Source organism: Mytilus galloprovincialis, chromosome 1, assembly GCF_965363235.1.
Source record: "Mytilus galloprovincialis chromosome 1, xbMytGall1.hap1.1, whole genome shotgun sequence".
In the NCBI taxonomy this organism is placed as follows: Eukaryota; Metazoa; Mollusca; class Bivalvia; order Mytilida; family Mytilidae; genus Mytilus; species Mytilus galloprovincialis.
This window is the reverse complement of record NC_134838.1, coordinates 55,973,590-55,997,874: the sequence shown is the minus strand read 5'-3', so window position 1 is coordinate 55,997,874 and position 24,285 is coordinate 55,973,590.

Here is a 24,285-nt window from a genome sequence, read left to right as displayed (position 1 = left end):
CTTTGACCATATTCCTAAATGTATGGTAAATACATAGATTTGCAGACAATTTGTTTAATTAAGAAATGTGGCCAAATGATAATATCAATGACATGTGTAAATATATTGGGCATATGTAACTTTGAATACATATGCAAAGAAATGATAAAGAAAGATATTTCAGACAGCTAGAAATGTATGTGTAAATATATTGGGCATATGAAACTTTGAATATGTATGCAAAGATATTATAAAGAAAGATATTTAAGACAGCTAGAAATGTATGGTTAATAGTTATATTTGCTTTTAGTTTGCTGATATATTTGAAAGGTGCAGATTATATGGACAAATATTGCCATAGCTTTACCAGTAAAACAAATATGACAAATATAGCTGATTTGGGATTAGTTTTGGCATATTGGTAATATCATTTATTATACATGTATTTTAATAATTTCGTTTTAATAAAAAAAAAAATCGGGTCTACAAAATCGGTTCTTGATCTCTTTATGTACTGCGTGAATTTCTTTATCCATCAAAATCTTCTACTCTCGGGAAGTTATGATGGTTCATTCGCGTAGCATAACACGATCGTTTCCTTTGAGTATCTCTTTGAAACTTCTGGAATTGCACGAGTCATAATTCACTCTGTTTATAAAACATAGAATTTACTTTTTTTAAAAGAGACATATACTACAATATGTATTATATGTTACTGCAGAGACAAATATACTATATATATATATATATATATATATATTATATATATATATATATATATATATATATATATATATATATGTCTCTTGTTACTGGTAGAAATAATACACATATACAAATTAAGCCAAAACAATACTAGATAGTAACAAATTTAAAATCGGTAGCATTCGGAAGGTAATCGAGCGATTTATCAAGTTTTTATAAAAAGTCCAAGTTTCTGAAATAGTGTAGAAATATTCCTTCATCTGTAGTAAAGTTGCCACATAATATTTGACACAAAACACATTTTGAGAGAATGCTTTTTTTAGCTCATCTGGCCCGAAGGGCCAAGTGAGCTTATGCCATCACTTGGCGTCCGTCGTCGTCCGTCGTCTGTCGTCGTCTGTCGTCGTAAACTATTTCAAGAATCTTCTCCTCTGAAACTACTAGGCCAAATACTTCCAAACTTTACCTGAATGTTCCTTAGGGTATCTAGTTTATAAATTGTATCCGAAGTTTTGATCTATCAACAAACATGGTCGCCATTTCTAAAAATAGAACATAGGGGTCAAATGCAGTTTTTGGCTTATATCTCAAAAACGAAAGCATTTAGAGCAAATCTGACATGGGGTAAAAATGTTCATTAGGTCAAGATCTATCAGCCCTGAAATTTTCAGATGAATCAAACAACCCATTGTTGGGTTGCTGCCACTTAATTGGTAATTTTAAGGAAATTTTGCAGTTTTTGGTCATTATCTTGAATATTATTATAGATAAAGATAAACTGTAAGCAGCAAAAATGATCAGCAAAGTAAGATCTACAAATAAGTTAATATGACCAAAATTGTCAATGACCCCTTAAGGGGTTATTGTCCTTTAATGACAATTTTTCACAATTTGTTCATTATATTTGCTAACTTTAAAAAATCTTTTCCTCTAAAACTACTCAACCAAATTCAACCAAACTTCAACTGAATGATCAGTAGGGTGTATAAAATAAAGTTTGTGTTTTATTTTCTATTTCGTCAAAAAACATGGCCGTCATGGCTAAAAATAGAACACAGGGTAAAATGCAGTTTTTCAAGAATCTTCTCCTCTGAAACTACTAGGCCAAATACTTCCAAACTTTAACTGAATGTTCCATAGGGTATCTAGTTTATAAATTGTATCCGAAGTTTTGATCTATCAACAAACATGGTCGCCATTGCTAAAAATAGAACATAGGGGTCAAATGCAGTTTTTGGCTTATATCTCAAAAACGAAAGCATTTAGAGCAAATTTGACGGGGTAAAAATGTTCATTAGGTCAAGATCTATCAGCCCTGAAATTTTCAGAGGAATCAAAAAACCCATTGTTGGGTTGCTGCCACTTAATTGGTAATTTTAAGCAAATTTTGCAGTTTTTGGTTATTTTCTTGAATATTATTATAAATAAAGATAAACTGTAATCAGCAAAAATGTTCAGCAAAGTAAGATCTACAAATAAGATACCAAAATTGTAAATTGACCCCTTAAGGAGTTATTGGCCTTTAAAGACAATTTTACACAATTTGTTCATCATATTTGTTAACTTTCAAAAATCTTCTTCTCTGAAAGTACTGAACCAATTGCAGGTAAACTTATGCTAAATGATTCTAAGGGTATCTTGTATAAAGTTTGTGTTTTGTAAAAAACATGGCCGCCATGGCTAAAAATAGAACATAGGTTAAAATGCAGTTTTTGGCTTGTATTTCAAAAACTAAAGCATTTAGAGCAAATATGTTGAGGAGTTTAAGTGTTTATTAGGTCAAGATCTATCAGCCCTGAAATTTTCAGACAAATCGATACTCATTGTGGGGTTGTTGCCACTTAATTGGTAATTTTAAGCAAATTTTGCAGTTTTTGGTTATTATCTTGAATATTATTAGAGATAGAGATAAACTGTAAACAACAAAAATTTTAATCAAAGTAACATCTACAAATAAGTTTTATGACTAAAAATGCCAGTTGACGCCTTAAGGAGTTTTTGCCCTTTAATGATAATTTTACACAATTTTTCATTGTTTGCTAACTTAAAAAAATCTTTTTTCTCTTAAACTACTGAACCAATTTCACTTTAACTTAAAACTTAACAATCCTTAGGGTAACTTGTATTAATTTGTGTTTTTTATACCCCCAAAAAACAAAGTTTTGGGGAAGTATATAGGAATCACCCTGTCCGTCCGTCTGTCTGTCCATATGTCTCGTAAACGCAACTTCTCCTTAATGGATGGACCAATATTAATGAAACTTCACACAGTTGTAGTACACAACCTGAGGATGTGCATGAAGGAAAATATTTCTGGTCGGAATTATTTTAAGGGAGATAATTGATTTTACTTAGTTAAATATAGCTATAAATGGCAACAAGTCTGTAAGCGCAACTACTCCTAAACAGATTAATCAATATTGATGAAACTTTACACAGTTTTTGTACACAACCTGTAGATGTGCATGAAGGAAGATATTTCTGGTAAGATTTTTTTCAAGGGAGATAAGCACAACTCCTCCTAAATGACTGTACCAATATTAATTAAACTTTACACAGATCCAGTACATGACCAGAGAATGTGCATAAAGGAAGATATTCTTGGTGTGAAATATTTGAAGGGAGATAATTAACTTAATTTATATAGATTTAGTTATTTTTTTGGTTTCTACACACTGACTTAAAATATGCAAAGAGAGATAACTCTAATTATAATTAATTTTAAATGTTCTTTCATTTCCTTTTACTTCAAGAAAAATGGCCAATGTTGCTAGGGGTAAAATGCATTATTTTTGCCTGTGAAGAAAATATGACAGATACAATGAATGTTTGAATGGCATATTTTAGCACACACTGAAAAGCAAAAATAATCATTGATGAATGATTTAAACAAAAAAATTGAAGGTGAGCGATTCAGGCTCTTGAGAGCCTCTTGTTTTTTAAAGAATCGGCTAGTTTGCACACATAATTATATAAACGGTAAATCTATTGAATATTTTCCTTATTCGTTAGTCCTGTCATGAGATGTTGAACTCCGTGTGCTTCATGAAGCGTCCTCAGAAAAAACTTTCTTGATAAAGTTAAAAATTACAAACAAAGAACCAGTGAGTCACGTGTCATAACTGACACACAATTTACCAATGAAATCAAACAAAATCGATAGATAATATCATTCCATCGACGAGATGTCGCCCTTCCTCCGATCAACTGGGTTTATCAGCAGTTAAGTGTGACAATTATCACCTTTTACAGAAAGATCTGGTCCGAAAAGATCAATAGAAGACAACCGCTAGTATCAATATCCATCAATATAATAAGGCACAAATAATTATCCTTTCTTTATGATTTATAAATTGTCTAAAAACAATGCACCCGTTGTCATTTGATTGTGTTGTTTTAAATACGCAAAACTTAAACCAAGTTATCGAACTATCAGTCATTCGAAATCTCATTTACCGCCTATTTTATCCTAAAATTTTACAGCGTTTATATGTACTTTGACAGGAATCGTTTTTTTTTTATACGCCCGTTTATGGGACGTATTATGGTATACCGTTGTCCGTCTGTCCGTCCGTCCGTCGTCAACATGTCGGACAATAACTCAAAAACGCTTGACCCAATTCGCATGAAACTTTGGTGAATTGTTAATATCTATTGACTTGAGCTCCCTTTCGTTTTTTTTTTTTAATTTTAGATTTTAAGTTTCCGAGTTTTGGGGTTTCATTTATGAAAAAAGGGGGGATTTTCCAGTGTTCGGACAATAACTCAAGAACACTTTCACCAATTTGCACGAAACTTTGGTGAATTTATTATATCTATTGACATGAGCTCCCTTTCGATTTTTATAAATGTTAGATTTTATGACCCAATTCGCATGAAACTTTGGTGAATCGTTAATATCTATTGACGTGAACTCCCTTTCGTTTTTTATAAATTTTATATTTTAAGTTTCCGAGTTATGGGGTTTTATTTATGTAAAAAGGGGTGATTTTCGAGTTTTCGGACAATAACTCAAAAATGCTTTCAGCAGTTTTTATGAAACGTTTGTGAATTGTTTATATCTATTGACGTAAGCTCCCTTTTTAATTGTATAAATTTTAGATGTTTAGTTTCAGAGTTACGTGATTTTATTCATAAAAAAGGGAGGGCTTTCCAGTTTTCGGACAATGCTTTGAGCAGTTATCAAAAAACTTTGGTGACTGGTTTATATCTATTAAGATAACCTCCCTTTAGTTTTTCATGATTTTCTGATATGACATTGAGAAGTTATTGAACTTTATTCTTTGAAAAAGTGACGGGCGTATCATGCGCTCATGGCGCAGCTGTTTATATTTTCTATCATGATCAAATAAGTTTTTTTTGTGGTTTTTGTTGTTGCAATAATTGCATTTAACATAGTCTTTGCACACATTTCGATTGAAATAACATTGAAACAAGATTCAAGGTTATATAAGTCTCAAAAAGTTTTAACATAATTCAAGAAGATTTGTAAACGACAAATACATATTACACTTATGTTGATTGGGGCTCGTATCATGGAAAACCTATCTTTAAAAATAATAAGGCAATTGTACCCTGTACAACAAGACGAAGTCTAGACTTATAGTTTTAGCGGAAATGTATATGATCCGTGTTTGAATAATGGAATATCTTGCACTTCTTTCTTATAAATATTTACGCAAAGTCTTAAAATAACTACATGTATCATTTGTCCTTTAACAGCCGAGTCTAACACATGTATCATTGTACTTGCTTTCCACACAGGCGGAAAATAAGGAAAGAGGGGCAACATACATAAACTACCATTATTGTTAAATCGCATTGATAAGTGTTTAAAACTCTAAATAAATTGAAATATTTTCCAATAAAAGAATAAAACAAAAACTTTTATTTTACACTCCTCCGTTTACGATGTTGTAATACCTATGCAGGTTGAACTTCAATTTAAAGGTTTATCTATTGAAGTTTTAGTTCTTTGGGTACCAAACGTGACCTTTTTGAATAAATTAATTTGTCACAAATTAGTTAATTATGCAAAGTGCTAATCTGGCACAATCTATCAATGCAAATGCCCATATATTCAAATTACTATTTAAATGTGAGGTTAGTTTATAAATTAATAGTCATTGTAAAAAATGCTTCAAAAATAAAAAAATTCACAGGTGGCTCTGTGGCACCGTTAAAGTCCACAATTCCTCTAAAGTCCACAACACCGCTAAAGTCCACAACAAATTTCCGCTAAAGTCCACAACGCCGCTAAAGTCCACAAACTTTCCGCTAAAGTCCACAAAATTACCTCCGCTAAAGTCCACAAGAAAACGCCGTTAAAGTCCACAATAACAAGTTCCGCTAAAGTCTCAAAAAGCACCGTTAAAGTCCACACAAATTTTTTTATTGTTAAAAACATATTATTCGTTATTTTTATCCCGTTAGTACAAAACAAAGCATTGGCCTTTCTTCTCGGTAGTATTTTTTTTATCAGTTTGATACATGAAAAAAGTACAGTATCGGTATATGATTTTGTTCTATCAATTTTGATCTTGATGGCCAATTTGGACATCATTTCTAAAAAGTTTGTAAATTCGTTATTTATTATTACTGCATTCAACAAGTAATTTTTTTCTCTTATTCTTTGCATATAATCACTTTTTGACATAATTAATGTACAAAGCAAATGTGCCTCCTAATCTATAACATTTGAACGGCGTGCAACAATCTTGATTATATCATTAAACAAAAAAAATACTAAGTTTATGAATTCCCAAAGGTCTCCTGTCGCAAAACTTTTAACCAACGTTTAACGTTATTAATTTCTGTTATGAATTTCAGAAGCCAGTATGATAAATTCCAAATAAAAAAGAAAATATTCTATGCTTTAAGTTATATTTTTATCGATTATATCAGATATCGATGCGTTGAATGGGTTTCTACCAAAATGTCACAACAAAACCTGATTTGATCGATATAGGAAGATGTGGTATGAGTCACAGTGCCAATAAGACAATTCTCTATCCAAGTTAAAATTTATAAAAGACCATTATAGGTCAAGGTACGGCCTTCAACACGGAACCTTGGCTCACACGGAACAGCCAGCTATAAAAGTCCCCAACAATTACAAGTGTAAAACCATTCAAAAGGAAAAACCAATGCCCATAAATGGGGCTTAAGAAAATATACATACACTAGTTGTTTATCTTGGTAAAGTGTTTTAATCACATGTAAAATTACTCACAAGATTAATTTCTATAAACTCACAAAACGCTAAAACTGTTCTATAGTATTAAACCAATAAAAGTGTATTGAAAAGAACAGAAACATTCTTTGATATTATATAATTCGTAAAAGTTTCAGCTTAAAACTTCATACTAGTCTTCCATTTAGCCTTTTCAAAATACTAAAAAAAGTATCTTTAAAAGAGAATAAAGAAACGAAATTAACTCTGAAAGCGATACCGTGAACTTTGATGTGACGTACATTTTATCAATCATATGACTATAGGATAGTTCAACAATTGTTGGTGTTCGGGCTCAATGCAATCAATTCAATTCAATGTTTTATTAAAGCCTCATCTCTCAACAAGTACAATCAATCTTTATACATTGTAAAATAACACTAGATAAAATGAGAGCCATTCTATACAGAATTATAAGAGACTATTAAAATGCATATTAGATATAATACACAATATGAAATAAAATACTATTTACAATATATAAAATTTCTACGTCTTTTTAAAATCAAATGACAGGTTTTGGCACACACACGTATCATATTTACATCTGAGAATAAAAACACTAACTTTTGATTATCATCTAAAGTATTAAAATTGTCATTAAAAGTTTCAGCAACATAATATAAGTGGTTTCTAAAATCAAGATGAACGTTCCCATCGCCTTTATTCTATATCCACATCCTGTCTTTATCCTATATCCACACCCTCCAATGCTCATAGACACTTATTTTTATTAGTTCTGGATTTCTCAACACACAAATACGTCGGCAAGTTTTTTTTTTTATTTGGTCATACTTTTCTTCTTAGTTTTGTTTTTCATTTTTGGTGTAAATCAAGTTTTTGGATAAGATATAAACTTTGTGTTATATCATTAGAAATTGAGAATTAACGCTTCAAAATAGATAAATTACCAAATAAACAAATAAACCTATGAGAGGTCTGCTTCTATTGGTACTAATTTTGATTAAAATCTTACATGAAATAGTTCCTAAATATTTGTTATGAAAAATATCCGTAGATTTCATGATATATATAAGTTAAAACAACTAATTATAGGTGACAAATACTTCTGACCATTTTACTTTACTGGCTTATCGGTTTTTGAAGTACAACGTTCCTAAATGTTTTAAAAACTTATCTTCCAAAATATACATGTATGTACTTCCATAACTTCAATTGCAATTTGAGCATTTGAACTTAATTTCATACTAAAAAAATGTAGCGTCACTTTTTTGCTCACCTGGCCCGAAGGGCCAAGTGAGCTTTTCTCATCACTTTGCGTTCGGCGTCGTCCGGCGTCGTCGTCGTCGTCGTCGTTAACTTTTACAAAAATCTTCTCCTCTGAAATTACTTAAACAAAGTGTAACTAAACTTATCCAGTGACACAATCATCATAAGAGTATATAGTTTAAAAAATGTGTCCGATGACCCTGCCCGCGAATGAAGATGGCAGACATGGCTAAAAATAGTACATAGGGTAAAATCAGTTTTTGGTTTATATCTCTGAAACTGAAGCATTTAGAGCAAATCTGACGGTGGCAAAAATGTTCATCAGATTTAGATATATCTGCCCTGAAATTTTGAGACAACCAGTTGTTGGGTTGCTGTCCCTGAGTTCTTTGCTATTATCTTAGATATTATTATAGTATCTAATGATATCTTATACTATAAATTATGATTTTAACCTTATTTTACATGATTTCCAAAGGATCAGTAAATACGGGTGAGCGACACAGGCTCTTTAGAGACTCTAGTTTATTTGGTTAAAGTTTTTATTTCATTTTCTGACTCTTTATAAATTTGACAAATGCACATGTATGGTCGACCTCATACTAAACCATACGAGTATACTCATACGGTACGAGTATACGTTCAGGTATACTTATATGGTCCACATTGTACGCGTAAGGGTTCAAATCAGATATACTCATATTGTCTGGAACATATATATATGTTGTGTTCAAGATGTAAGTTTGTACAAATTATAATTTGTACAGGGTTTTTGTCGAGCCTGCAACTTTTGTTGCAGAAAGCTCGACATAGGGATAGTGATCCGGCGGCGGTGTTAGCTAACTTTTTAAAAGCTTTATATTTTAGAAGGTGGAAGACCTGGATGCTTCATACTTTGTATATAGATGCCTCATGTTACGAAGTTTCCTTCAGTCACATGTCCAATGTCCTTGACCTCATTTTCATGGTTCAGTGACCACTTGAAAAAAAAGTTCAGATTTTTTGTAATGTTGAATTCTCTCTTATTATAAGTAATAGGATAAGTATATTTGATATATGCGTACCTTGCAAGGTCCTCATGTCTGTCAGACAGTTTTCACTTGACCTCAACCTCATTTCATGGATCAGTGAACAAGGTTAAGTTTTGGTGGTCAAGTCCGTATCTCAGATACTATAAGCAATAGGGCTTGTATATTCGGTGTATGGAAGGACTGTAAGGTGTACATGTCCAACTGGCAGGTGTCATCTGACCTTGACCTCATTTTCATGGTTCAGTGGTTATAGTTAAATTTTTGTGTTTTGGTCTGTTTTTTTCATACTATATGCAATAGGTCTACTGTATTTGTTGTATGGAATGATTGTAAGGTGTACATGTCTAGCGGGCAGATGTCATGTGACCTTGACCTCATTTTCATGGTTCAGTGGTCAAAGTTAAGTTTTTGAGTTTTGGTCTATTTATCTAATACTATATGCCATAGGTCAACTATATTTGGTGTATGGAAATATTTTATGATCTTTATGTCAGTAGCGCAGGTTTCTTTTGACCATGACCTCATTTTCACGGTTCATTGCACAGTGTTAATTTTTTGTGTTTTGGTCTATTTTTCTTAAACTATAAGTAGTAGGTCGACTATATATGTTGTATAGAAGCATTGTTAGCTGTACATGTCTGCCTGGCATGGTTCATCTGACCTTGACCTCATTTTCATGGTTCATTGGTCTTTGTTTAGTTATCTTGGTTAATGTTAAGTTTATGAGACAGTTGTAATAAAGCTTTATACTTAGGACTATCAACATAATATCAGAGACATATATAGCAAATGATTAGTATAGAAGGCGAGACATTTCAGCGTGTGCACTCTTGTTGTACAAGTTATAAGTTTTTTGACACCTACCTTCTTGCAACAGGTGATACAGGTTTAACTTATAAAATGTACCAGTGTAATGTTTTAAATTCAAAAAAATATACGTCAACCTAACAGTTAGTGCTATTCTCCTTGCCTTCAAACTGGAAATGAGGATACCTGAATGGTTTAAATTCTAATTTCATTTTTTTCCTTATACCATATTCATATCTATACAAAATCTTTGTGAATTCTTATAATGTTTTTGTATCAATGCTCAGCATTAGACTTTATCATGAAGTTGTGAAAAATTGACAGAAATATGCGGAGCAAAAGACTGTGTGCTTGCATCATCCATTTTTGTTCAGCAGGTCATAAAACACTGATAACTTGTACAAAACTTCTGTACAAATTATAATTTGTACAACATTACAACTTGTACACAACATATATATACATGTAGCATTGTTAAAAAAACCCTTATTTTTTTACTCATCATGGATAATACACGATACAGAACCACATATATCCGCGTATAATTTATTCAATTATCTTTCATTCTGAAACAAACAAACAGTTGTTTATAATGTCTGTGTCATTTTGGTCTCTTGTGGACAGTTGTCTCATTGGCAATCATACCATATCTTCTTTTTTATATGCAGACCAAAGAGTGATGGAAATCTGCTGAGCACCACAAAATGCATGAATGTGTGGTATTCTTTATCATTATTTTGATTTAAAAAAAGAACATGATGGATCCAAGTCTATTTTTGAGATTTACGGACCTTTTTGGCTGCTGTGGAACCTAACAGACACTGAATGGAAATCTTACTTATGTTTTATAGATATTACAAAGGAAATTTAAATATCAAATATAGGCTCCAAATTATGTCTCCAGCATATACATAAAGAGAACGCTATGTTGGAGTTTCTTGTGGATGAACAAATATTTACTAAAGAATAAAAAGAGTATAATAGTAAGATAACTTTTCAGAAATGTTGTCTGTTTGATTAATAGAAAATCGCATAAAAATCGATGAAGCAAATACTATAATTTTTCCATTCATCAAAATAGAATTTATGCTGACAAGAAATACTTTCTAAGAACAAAAGTTCGTGTTTTTAATTAGATCTATAATATCGGGTGTAAAAACAGAAAATTGTCTTTTGATAATGAAAAAAAATATGTTTGGACTTTAACGGTGCTTTTTTGTGGACTTTAGCGGAACTTGTTGTTGTGGACTTTAACGGTGTTTTCTTGTGGACTTTAGCGGAGGTCATTTTGTGGACTTTAGCGGAAAGTTTGTGGACTTTAGCGGCGTTGTGGACTTTAGCGGAAAATTGTTGTGGACTTTAGCGGTGTTGTGGACTTTAGAGGAATTGTGGACTTTAACGGTGCCACATGGCTCAAATGTAAAAAGAAATGTTAAAATGAATTGCTTTGGCAAGAGACGCACACTCATTTCATGATTGTATCTACTCATCAATGCACATAAGTTATGGACTAGTACTGCACCCTTATAGACTAGCATTGGGGGTCGCAGGTCATAGTCCAGGTACTAGAAACAGTGATTTTTTTTTATTGTTTTTTTTTGGGGGGGGTGGGGGGTTTGTGGAATACTGCTTTCCCTTGATGCATCTACTTGTTATGTTTCGTAAACTTAGGTTCTTGTTTGTTAGGACAACAGTTATGCGCTGGAAAAAAACAACTGCAGTTGCCATTTTCATTAACTAAGATAAAGATTGGGGTGCCCCTGACCACTCTTACAATTTTCTGTAAAGTTTTCAGTAAAAAAAGAATGTTGACAAATATCATATGCTATGCGAATTCAAAGACGATTTAAGTAGAGCAAATAAAAATTAACCGATCTTTCCGAGAAGGGTAAAGAGTACTCTAAGGGTTGCAAGCGCAACATGAGTTTAAAGGCTGTCAATCCTTTTAAGATTACTACTAGATACACTCTTAGCAGATGAGATTAATCTTTAGCACTAAGATTGTGCCAAAACTGATTTATGACAGACTGAGTGCTTCGTTTTTATCAACCAAGTTTCATTAAGCATTTACACAAAAAATTAAGTGTGAACGTTTACAACACAAAGACAAAAGTACAGAAATGAAAAATGCTACCCAGGACGTCAGAGAAGAGAGGAGACATGCAACAACGCCAGCGGATGAATACAATGAACGAAATGGTCCACAAAAGTAAAAAATAACCTAAGACTAGAACTATGTTAATTGAAAGTCACAAAATGAACTACCCAAATATAAATCTTGTTCATTGTAAATAATAATAATCAAACTTAATATGTACGTAACTTTTTTGTAAATCGTGACTTTTTTGTCATGTGAGTTCCTGTCCTTTTAATGTTTGTCCCTTATTCGTAAAATGCACTAGTAAACTGAACTCTGTGATTCGTAAAATAACGAATAGATATCAATTTCATTTGTAATAATAAGTATAACTAGTTGACTATGTTTCCAACTATACAAAAGACTTTATGAGAAAAAATTATATATTTCAAATCAATTTGATCCTATGAATTACGTGCCGGCGCTTCTTTCTTTTAACAGTCATAGGATAAAAGAGGGTCTGAAAAAGGAGGGAGGTGGGTGTTCTTCAATTCTTAATATTATTTACGCCATTTTTTCTCTATTCTATATAAATTTTGCCCATTATTCTCTATTTTTTTATATTCTAGAAGCCCACTATTGGCCTATTCTTTATTTTTTTAGCCCATTATTCTCTATTCTGTAAACTCCATCCACACCCTCATAGAAGATGCCATTCTAGTTATCTACGTCTTTTTTTATTTCACTAAATTATTATGACTGTAGCTCTTAATGTTAATTTTTTTTATTTCTTTTTTAAAAGTAGTGTCTTTTTCTAACCTAGATTTGTATGTTTAATTTTGCTCCAGATTTTTTTTCATTTTCAATGCAGTTTCGTGTTTCCCTCTAAGTGGGCAATTTTTCTTCATAATCCAAAACTGTGTACTTATATTTCAAGATAACACGACACCGAATGGCATATCTCCCGACTTCTAAAATTTTTGGCACATTTGTACTTTGAATCGAGTTACATCGGAATATGTGATAAAAACAATGGTGGTCACCATTTTTGTTTTTTCGTAAATTTGATAAGAAAACGTCAATTTTGACGACAAATTTACACAGGGAAAATGCTTTGTTTTAACTTTTCTTTTTGTTTTAAAGATTTTTCAATAGATGGCTTTGTTCTTATATACGGAGAAAACTAAAAACTAACATAATATCCCGGATTATGCCTCTAAGATGCATGCTTTTTGTATTAGTTGTTATTAGCTTTCAACTAGCTGTCAGTAACTGCGAGTACTCTGTACTTAAAGTCTTTTGGTTGTTGGGATGTACATGTACCCTTCCACGTCCACTCTGTTTTTGTAAGATGTATTCTATTTGTATCCATCTGATGAGTTAAGCCTTTTTAAACTGATTTCTACAGTTTATTCTCATGTAGTACTGTTACACCACTGTCCCAAGTTAAACTGGTCCGTCATTCCATCTTAAGCTTCGCACCGTTAGTGTAGCGATACGGGAACACAACAGGGGTCCAGTTTATGTCCCAGGTTAGGGGGAGGGAGGGTTGGCGCCTTTAAACGAGTTTAACCTGACCACATTCTGTATGTTCCTGTCCCGAGTCAAGTAGTCTGTAATTTAGTTTGTTGCTATGTAACATATTTGTTTTCCGTTCATTATTTTGTACATAAATTAGGTCGTTTGTTTTCTCGTTTGAATTGTTTTACATATGTCATTTCGGGGCCTTTTATAGCTGACTATGCGGTATGGCTTTGCTCATTGTTGAAGGTAGTACAGTGACCTATATATGTAAATTTCAGTGTCATTTGGTCTCTTGTGGAGAGTTGTATCATTGGCAATCATACCACATCCTCTTATTTTTTTTATATATATAGAAACACACATATGTCATCATCCTTGTGTTTTATATACATTGCTTCAAAGTTGACCGATACGCTTAGAATTTGACAGAAAACGTGTGACATTACAGAATAAAGTAATTTGGTAAACAGTGATATTGAGGTGCAATTTGAATTGATTGATTGATGGTTACTCAACGTCCGGTGGAAAATATTTCATGCATTTACAGGACGATACAGTGCAATTTGAATTGTTGTGTCTGAAAAACACATTTGATGCAGCAGTCAAGAAAGGTTAAACATTCTGTTATTTGTGGAAATTAAAAAAAAAATCAACATCCTAATACAATACACAATCTTAATATAGCATACTTTGGATGTAAACGCGTGAGTTGTGTGCGTAGTTAGTCGGACCATGGAAGTGGAAATATTATATACGTCCATGGTCGGACAAACCTTGCAAACTGTATGCAAAATTTCACTCAAATACACCAAGTTCAACATTCTGTCGTTCGTGAAAAATTATTAAAGAAAAAACTGATCCCGAGAATATATATGCACCCTCAATATAGGTTAAAAAATATATCGGCGCAATATATTTAAAAATGCCAAATTTAGCAACCTGTCATAAAAAAAAAGAAAACATTGACCAGATGCGGATCATTAGTGTATGTACTAACACCAGGTACATCATTTAAAAGTTTAAGCTTAAAAACTGTACATAATCCTACGAAATCAGCCGTATAATCCTATACTAGTATACCAAGTGCGGGACTGTCGAAAGGACACTGGTAAAACAATATGATCCCAGTATTAAGCCAAGGGCACACAATTTATATTAGCATATATAATGATGTTATATTTTATAAATTATTATAAATCATTTGGTGACAAAATATCTTTTTGTATACACAGTTCCTAGTGGATGGTAATTGGGAGATATCAAATATAGCAAACTAACATGTACGTCATTTTGACTTTGATGGAAAGTTGTTTAATTGGCAATCATATCACATCTCCTTATGTCATAATGGTTTGAATTTTTTCAAGACTAACAAATACGTACTAGGAGAATAAACTATGTTGCTGTTATAGCTTAAATCTTACTATTGTTGTGAACATGTGATGTTATAATTTGATAGATTTAATACTTGCTATACTAAATATACTTATTTCGGGGCCTTTTATAGCTGACTATGTGGTATGGGCTTTGCTCATTGTTGAAGGCCGTACGGTGACCTATAGTTGTTAATTTCTGTGTCATTTTGGTCTCTTGTGGAGAGATGTCTCATTGGCAATCATACCACATCTTCTTTTTTTATAATTATAAACTTTCATATTCATGAGAAACCAACAAATCTTAACTAAAACTACCGTAACAGATTAACAGTAGAAAAATACTTGTCCATTCTGCATTAGTCACGTGTTATCTATATGTCGTTGGTTTTGATTGTCGTTAATTGGCCGGTTGCTGTGTTTATCCTACATTTCCATTTTTGCAAATAAAGAAATAGCAACCCTTTTAATTTACATAAACGCTTGTATACTTGTTACAAAAACTCCTTATAAGACTGTGAATACTCTCGTGCTTTTCCCGACGACCAATATGCCCCCCACAAAAAGGCACCTTTGCTAATCGCATGTGAGTCGTTTTGTCTCCCCACTTTGTGAAAAGGTGCGTTTTTTTACCAGCTGTACCAGGCCTGTATATCATATCTAACTCAAAACACCAAAAACACACCCATATCCGAAGACCAAAGTGCAAATTAATATGAATCTAAATTCACAATGATTTTAAGATTTGTCCCCCGAGCGACGCGTTGATGTGGACATTGAATTATCGGGCGTCCGTCCTTCCGTCCGGTCTTGTTAGCTCTCTAACGTGTACAATGCTTGCCAGATTTTTATAAAACTTATATATCAGGTATATATCAGCCTTGATGCTGACAAGTTTCAAAAATCAGTGCCGACTAACTGCTTATTGCATTGAGTAAAAACAAAAAGCGACTCACAGACAAACAATTGTATAAAGTTTACAAGTATACGACATAAAAATGAGGATGTCAGAATGTGACAGTAAACCGGATTTATTTTACATTTATTAATGACTTGCTATTTTTATTACCGGATTTCCAGTCCCGTTATTGATTTATTGTTGTACTGCGGACGATCAGGCGGACTGTTCCAGTCGTTTCCGTGCGATGACTTATGAACCTTTCATCCAAAGGTTTTCAAATTTTGATATGTTGTAACTGGTGAGAAAATGGAGATTAAGAGTTCGATATTGACGATTAACTTTACATCATTCAGCAACAACATTATTTTGATTTGAAATGAAATGCTATTGCTAAGAAATATTTTAAAAATGTTGAGCCTTCGATTAGAACAAATACATGTACTGGGATTTTTTTTATATCATTATACCCTTAAATAGGATAAAGTCAAGATCGGGAAACCAAAGGGCACCAATATATTTTATTAACATTTTGAATTGATTGAATACTACCATATATATCTTCAGAATAAAACTGATACAGGAGCAGGAAGGTTATTGAAATTGATGTAGTTTTTATTTCATTAATGTTGGTCATTTTTATTCTTGTTAAAACACGAAATACAGAGATTATACCTGATTCAAAAATTAAACTACTTGCTTTGCATCGAATCTATTATATCTGCTACATGTATGAGAAGCAGGGAAACGAGAATGTTTTTTTTTTATATAAGATAATTGTTTAAAAACAGTTTTACTGTATATAATTTCAACATATTTTTAGATACAATGTTACAGTAACTGTCCTTATTTCTCTTTTATTTTTCTAGCATGTAAACTTTTAAATTATCAGCGTTTTTCAAAGTATTAACACGTTTTCACGAATACAAACTGCATGTTTAATGATGTCTTTATCTGGCAACTCTTGGCTTGCGTAATTGGTATAATCTGTTTACAACGTCTGGATTTTATTACACACAATTAGCGTTACATTGTATTTGATCAATTTTGGTAATTAACACATACGGTTTTCCTTTTAAAGTACCCTGTAGTGTTAAAAGATGAACCATTTCACAGTTAGGAACATCCCTTCATTTACATACAAGTGACACATTTACCACCTATTAAGGGATAGTTAATTCATGCTCTTTCTTCGCAGTCGAGGTCGTTAAAAACTCCCATCATCATCATCTCTTTATTGTATTATTAGACATTTTTAATTGTAAACATAAACATTCTGACAACATTCTGATAAAATACATGTATGTGCATACTCGTGTATTTTCAATTTATAGGATCATACAAAACACACGCCTTGGCTCAAGTTATATAATGAAAAAATTATTTTGTATTCTCTTGTTTAAAATGAAAAAAGATCACAAACAAGCAGAAGCTAAACTAACTTTTTGTCCAAGTCAACATCAAGATTGGTAGACTTCAGCTTGGGTTGAGAAAACGTACCGTGTTCATCGATTTGATCTTATTTATTCTAGTTTAGAGTTCATTCTTAATGACATCGTTGTTTTCATATTTTGAAGTACAAAAGGAAAAGCTGCTTACAATTTAGTACAGTGTTATTATAATAGTGCATTTCTCCCTACACCTGAGATTCATGTAGTATTTGCAACTGGACGTTTACACAAATCAATCCATCTACCCATTTATTATGTGGCTATAAGATGTAAAAAAAAAATCAGTTTACTGTTACAACTCATCGTCTTAGTTAAAGTTTCCGTTCTGATACAAGCATATCGAATTGTAAAATCTGCTGTAAGGAAAGTTATGAACATTTTAAAGCAGTGTTTTGTTATGCAGGCAAGATCGTAAAAAAACATTACTGTTTAAAAAAATTTCCATGGTTCTGGAGTAAAGCTGTGGAGATTCCTTATTTATTCAAATAGAAAAAAAAATATCATCGGTCCGACATATAAAAAGCACCTTGCCATTTTTTAATATCATTAATTATATCTTCAAGCAGTTCTGTTTTGAATCGGGAAGAACAATATCTACTTCAATTCAAATATTCGCACGGTGTGACTCTCTGAAACCACCAATACGTGAACTTTGTTGCAAAAAGTACTATACAATATAGGATTTATTTTTTCCGTAAATGCGTATTTTCATGCCAGTACCGAAGTACTGGCTACTGGGCTGGTGATACCCTCGGGGACTAACAGTCCACCAGCAGAGGCATCGACCCAGTGGTAGTAATAACATTAACGGTACCAATTTTCCTGCACCAGATGCGCATTTCGACAATACATGTCTCTTCAGTGATGCTCGTGGCCAAAATATTTGAAATCCAAAGCTTATATAAAAAATGAAGAGTTATAATCCAAAAGGTCCAAAAAGTATAGCCAAATCCATGACAGGAATCAGAGCTTTGCATGAGGGAGATACATTCCTTAATTTATAATAATTTCTAACATTTTGTAACAGCAAATTTTAATAACACAAAAAATCCGTATTTTCATGCCAGTACCGCAGTACTGGCTACTGGGCTGGTGATACCCTCGGGGACTAACAGTCCACCAGCAGAGGCATCGACCCTGTACTGAACGTTAAGAAAAAGATATCCGTAACTGTTGAGTTTGTTTTTTCTGCATCTGCATCTGTTTTTGTTCATTATTGGGTACATAAACTATCCTAATGGGATCTAAGTCGCCATTTTGAATAGCATATTCTTCTTTATATAAAATATGATTACATATGTGACTTTATACCTTACAATGCAATCTGTTACCCTTATTCGGCTATCGTTTCAAATTTCCCGGCAAACGCATCGTAACTGACAAACATATTAATTGTTCTTTCAAAAAACATTGGAGATAACTCGGTCATTCGGAAACTTTCAGGTTGATACGTATACGTTTATGACAACAATAATCCTACTTAGATAGACGAGTTCTGTCCCCTGACTTGATACCAACGCCCAATTGCATTATCGGATCTGAGACAGAATTGGTCCTCTCAGATGTACATTACTGCAGAGGCGAGTTAACAATATTTAAAGTTTAAATACAACTGAAGTCTTATTTGTTAAAATTTAACATTCATGTGAAGTATAATTTTTAAAACTGAAATGCTCGAACCTTAAATTGGAACATGTCATCTGTGGTAAACCGGTTTGTTAGACGAATTCCGTGATCTATAAAAATAAGAAGATGTGTTATGATTGCCAGTTAGACAACTCTCGATAAGAGACCAAATGACACAGAACTTAACAACTATAGGTAAACGTACGGCCTTTCTACAAACAATTCTACGGAATATAAAACGGAGGGACTGTTGTCAACCTGCCATGTGCAATTATATATCAAAATCTGTTAATTTATTATTTGTGATTATCTTATACAAATAAATTATGCAAGTTTTAAAATTATGTTACCTACCTTGACCAATGTTCAAATTTCATTATTCGTTATCCGTCCATATTTTAATTTTTTTTTGTGTTTTTCATAATTATAATCTTCTAGATTATTTTCAGTTACTATAGTTTATTGCATGAGGGTTATTTTTTTTACTTGTCTGCCATCTGATAAATGTATATATATCCCAATACATCATAGCATGAGTTCGAATCCCGTCGAGGAAAGAACAAAAATTTGCTTCCACAAAGCTGATTAAACATTGTTGTGCTGATATTTAGAGTTAATAATGAATAGCATGTGTGTTTTTCTTTTTGTATAGACCATGGAAGTATTAATACTTCCATGTATAGACCAATTGAAGTAGGTTCTTAATATTGAAGACTTGATCCTCTCATTGCTAGGTCGGTACAATAAATTCGTTACGCAGTTTGTCACGCAGTATAGAGACCTAACACGATACATACAGAAATTGAGATCAGTTAATTCCATGTGTAACTACGCACTCACTCTGTATGGAATTAATGTGTAGCTAATAATATGCGTATTATTCCCGTTTGAATGGTTTTATAGCTTGCTGTTCTGTGTGAGCTAAGGCGCCGTGTTGAACTACATGTATAATGGGTTACTTTTATAAATTGTGACTTAAATAGAGAGTTGTCTCATTGACACTCATACCACATCTTCCTATATCTATTATATGATCTTTGTTTTAATTGAAGAGACAGCATTATTAATTACACAAAACACAAAATCATATATTCCATGTACCTAGTCATAATCATGAATAAAACACGTGGTATGATTGCCAATATAAACAGGTCGGGACCACTACTTTATATGGAAATGCATAAATTAGCATACTAATGTTCTCGCACATGTAATTGAATATTTACATGTGACGCAATTTATTTTTACCTAGGTTTTTGACCAATCCACTAAATGAGTCACAATGCATGATGGACTACTACGTGTTTACAATCAACCGAGAACACGTGTTATTTAATGAAATACAACACATTTTTTCGTGCAATGCGGGATTCACAATTTCGCTTAGTTTTTCATTTTGTGTATCCTCATTTATAGTTCGTGATATAAAGTATTACTTCCATGCTCAGATTAACGAAGAGTTGTTTCTATGCGAAGAAAAAAAGGTTTGAATTACCAGATATATAGCCATTAACATGTTTGTTAATGACACAAAGATTTCATGTATTTGTCCACCAGACAGCAACGAAACAACAGCGAAAAACACAATTACCCATGATACAAACTTACTAGTTTAAAGTAAGCCGTCGATAACAGCCGGTGCTGATATTCACGAGTACAGTGCTGATGTTCACGAGTACAGCAATGTTCGTATACTAGTAGATAATTAAAGGCAAATGTGGGATCCTTAAATTTTGTTTTCGTAAAAAAGGCGAAGAAATATTTACATACATGGCAGTGTTAACAAAATCTATAAGTATTTTTTTGTCACATTTCAGTATATGGGACTTCCAAACTGTTCCCTTTGTTTTGAAGGTAGTGAAGTCAGCAACTATAGTTTCAGTTTGTTTGTTTTTTAACTGGCTCGGAAATTTGCCAAACTGAATAAAATCATTACAGCTGATTTCTTATACCTGCAAAGTAAAACTTTGGTTGGCTTGCTTGCTTTGTTTGTATAATTGTTTATACAAGCTTCGAAAAAAAGATTGACATCTTTAAACAATATATATATATAGGCATAGTTTAACTTTTATATCTTATATTTTGTACAATAAACAAACAAATCAAGCAAGCTAACAAAGTTTTGCTCTACATGCATTAGGAAATAAGCTGTAATGATTTAACCGTATGTATGTGCGACAAGGTGGAAAATTTGATATGTTTTGTGAAAATTGCAGCGTTGGATCTATAATAAAAAAGAAGATGCGGTATGATTGCCAATGAGACAGCTGTCCATAAGAGACCAAAATGACACAGAAATTAACATTTATAGATCACCGTACGGCCTTCAACAATGAGCAAAGCCCATACCGCATAGTCAGCTATAAAAGGCCCCGATATGACAATGTAAAACAATTCAAACGAGAAAACTAACGGCCTTAATTATATATAAAAAAAAAATGAACGAAAAACAAATATGTAACACATAAACAAACGACAACCACTGAAATACATGCTCCTATACAATATATCTTTTTTTTTATGGGATAGATTTCTTGTCCTTTTATATATTTAATTGGGCCGGGGTTTTTTTTGTTGTTTTTTTTTTTTTGTTTGGATCGTTTTACACAAGTAATTTTAGGGTCATAAATAGCTTACTTCTCAGCATTGCACCTATGACTGCTTACTTTACTTAATTATGTCTTTGTTGGAAAGATGTCTCATTTGGCACTCATACCTCATCTTCTTATTCCTATATACAAAGCACGTTTTAGAAAAAAATAATAGGTAATATGGCACCCACTATGATCCAGAGACTTTTAATATTGGAGATATTTTACATATGTCAACAGGACAGCAGCCGAACGATAAAAAAAACCCTCTGAGGCAGAAATGATTTTGGAATGACATTATACAGGTTTAAAAGAGCTCAATGACTTTCTTACTGGACAGTGGTCACTTAATTGGATATTTCACTGTGTCATGTCGTGAAATAAATGCAGGTTCAATTCATAACAATGCACAAAACCGGTTCAACTACTTTTGCAAGGCGAAAAAGAAAGTCGAATCGTGAAGCCAATAAACAATATTTTTTTAATCTGAGCATGCAAATTGAAGATTACGTTATGTATTTTACATTAAATATATTTGCAGAATAAAAACTTTGGTAATGAGAGTCCCAGACAATATATTAGTTGACTGTTTTCCCACTAATTCCACGTGTTTTAAGTAGTAGTTTACTCGTAGTAGCCCACAATGCATTGTAGTTCATTGAGTCGATTGGTCAGTTTTTCAAGGCCATATTGGCCTTGTGTTTTGGAAATTACTATGCAAATATATTCTGACGTCAGAAAATCTAGAGTTCTCGACCTGATAAAGTATATGCCATATCCCAAAGGACGAAAACAAAAATCTGTTTGTATGTTTTTTTTTTTTTTTTTTTATTTTATCACGTATCTGCAGATTCCAATATTTTTTCTGATTATGCATTTAACTATTTAAAAAAAAATGAAAGTACACTTTGGAATAACAAAAACATTTCCAAGACAAACAAACAAAATAACATCAATACAGATTAACAAACAATACTGTGTTTACACGGTTAGATATTTTCTATTACAGTCTCTCTTTTTCTAATATAGTTTTCAAGATAAATTCCAAAACTACAATACACGTGTACAATGATGGTAATTTGTCAAATATTTAGATCTTAGATCTAGAATTTTCAATAGTTCGTATGTATACAAGATAAGAAAAGATTATACAACAAATTGCTAATGTGAACATCTGAAAAGCTACAATAAAGTATTCAAGTCAAAAACCGTGGATATGATCCGAACCATTAAAAAAAATTGAACCATACGCGTCTAGTCATGACCATATGAGTATATAATGACGGATCAAAAGGGGCGGTTTCGGATGTTGGAACCCCCTTTTTAGACGATCAATGCTTTTGATTTGGGAAATATTGTTTTAACATAGCTTTTATCCTGGGTTTAAAACCTCATTTTTAAAAATAGCCGAATCCGCCCCTGGTTTATACCTTTACACTCGTGTGGTTACTAACGGGGTGTACCATATGAGTGTTTGTACACTAACTGTACTATATTGGTATTTTTCAAATAAATTCTAAATTCCTTCTCAGGAGTACACAGCCAAATCTGCTAAATGATCATTCTTTATCTTTACATATGGTATGAATCTAGGTGTATCTGTTATATTGTCTTCAAAAGAATTAATTTCAAGCGTTTCATCTTGACGACATTATTGTCTGCAAGTCTGCGATATTTTACCATTATTCTGTTATTGTACGATACTATAAATAGGAGCAAGAACACATCAAATAACTAAAAACCTGAAATATTTAAGAAATTTTGATAAAATGAAAACAACAAAATATCTTTTAAAAAAGATAAGAAGGAGGATTCAATGACAAAAGTTCCTGGGAGTTAAGCAAGTCACATTTAGAAGGTATTTTCTTAAGTCGACATCTTTCGTTTCGTTTTAAATCAATACCGACCATGTTAAAATGGTGTTACTATAATTCTCACTGGTTAGTAAAAAAATACTTTATCTCATGTATCATGTAACAATGTCCTCTTGCTCCTATCTTATATGATAATGACCATATGCATATGGACCGGAACAAATATAAATGTATTTTAGAAAATCAATTTCTATTTGATTCAAAAAGTCACTAATTATCATAAATGGTTTGAATGTTAAAGCTCTTATAACCATTTACCCGCTTTAAGTCGCTGGGTTAACTTAATTTGCTACTGTAAGAAGAGGCGGGGTATAACATTACATTTTGAATTATGCAACACGACACCAATAAATCGGGATGAGCTTGGGTGCTTCGGAAGGGTAAGCAGTTCCCTGTTCTAATGGCTGATGTCCTTAAAACTTATATGTAATAATTTGTATTCAAGTAGTTGAAGTTATGACTTTTCTGTAGTTTGATGGGTAAATTTTCGTTTTTTATACGTCTGACACATATGCACACTGACAAGGGACATATATTTCACTAGCGCGGTCAAAGTCTTAAAATACCAATTTACCAGGTAGTAACTATCGGAAGCCACCATTTAAAAAAAAAGATTTTCTGACAAACTTATGATGTCGTGTTTAGTACTAGATTTATTTACAAAACCTACAAACCTACAAACTTAAAACCAATAAGCGAGGGTTTGGATGGGGTTAAATGATTAAAGAATAATGTCCTTAAAAATAAAGATTAGAGAATAACGGGCAAAAAAATGAAGATAAGAGAAATGCGTGGTCTAATTTTTTGAAGAGTAGAGAAAAAAGGGGTTCATTTTTTAAAGATAAGAGAAAAAAGGAGTGAAAATGTTTACAGAAGAACAAACACCC